The sequence below is a fragment of the Rhagoletis pomonella genome, unplaced genomic scaffold (assembly GCF_013731165.1).
Source record: "Rhagoletis pomonella isolate Grant_MI unplaced genomic scaffold, Rhpom_1.0 Rhpom_scaffold_00080, whole genome shotgun sequence".
In the NCBI taxonomy this organism is placed as follows: Eukaryota; Metazoa; Arthropoda; class Insecta; order Diptera; family Tephritidae; genus Rhagoletis; species Rhagoletis pomonella.
Window position 1 is genome coordinate 126,756 of NW_023458634.1, and position 1,016 is coordinate 127,771.

Here is a 1,016-nt window from a genome sequence, read left to right on the forward strand (position 1 = left end):
AAAAAAAAAAAAAAAAAAAAAAAATATATATACAATTATTTCGTTTCTATCGATAAATTTTCTCAAAATTGTAGCTATGAATCTTTGAAATATAGCAGGCCCATTTTTTAACCCGAACGGCATTCTTAGGAATTCGTATTGGCCGTTGGGAATAACGAAAGATGTATATTTGATAGATTCGCTAGCCATTTTCACATGGTAGAATCCGGATTCAAGATCTATGACGGTAAAAATTTTATTGCCCCCTAAATATTCCAGACAATATTCAATCAATGGGAGTGGATAGTTGTCCCTTGCAATCAATTTGTTTAAATTCCTATAGTCCACGCACATTCGAGTTTTTTCCGACTTCTTTTTTGTAAGTACAATTGGTGACGGATAAGGCGAGTCACTGCGTCTGATTATGCCCTTTTTTAGGAAGTCTTCAATGATACTATTAACTTAAGTTTTTTCCCCGAAAGAAAGGCGTTTTTCTTTGCAGAAGATTGATTTATTTGATGTTAACACAATTTTCGCTTCATAATTACTATCCGGGAGTTCTTCTATCTGTTTCTCTACATAAGTTTTTTCAATCATTTCTCTAAATTTATTCGCCCAAACTGAAGGTAACTTAGGGTCAGTATCAACGCATGCTTTATCATCAATGCTTATGTTACAAATTTCACTAAATGCTAGCTGGGTTGCCGAAGGTGCAAAATTGCTATACTCCTCACTGTTTTGCTTACCGCTAAGTTTTATTTCCTGCTTTTCCTTAATTTTCTCACCCCCATTATTTAAAACCAAATTATTTTCTATAAACTCAAAATTCACTTCATTTATTTTATGGTTTTTATTCATGTACAAAGATATGTTGTGTTTATTCAAAAAGTCTCTACCAAGTAGTAACGGAAATGGTAGCCATTCGTCTGGCAATATGTAAACTAAAAGTGGTTTTGTAACGTTCTTATATTTTGTTAATATTCTTATTTATTGTTCGGGTCTAATTAAGGTTCCTCCCATACTTTTAAATTGTGGCA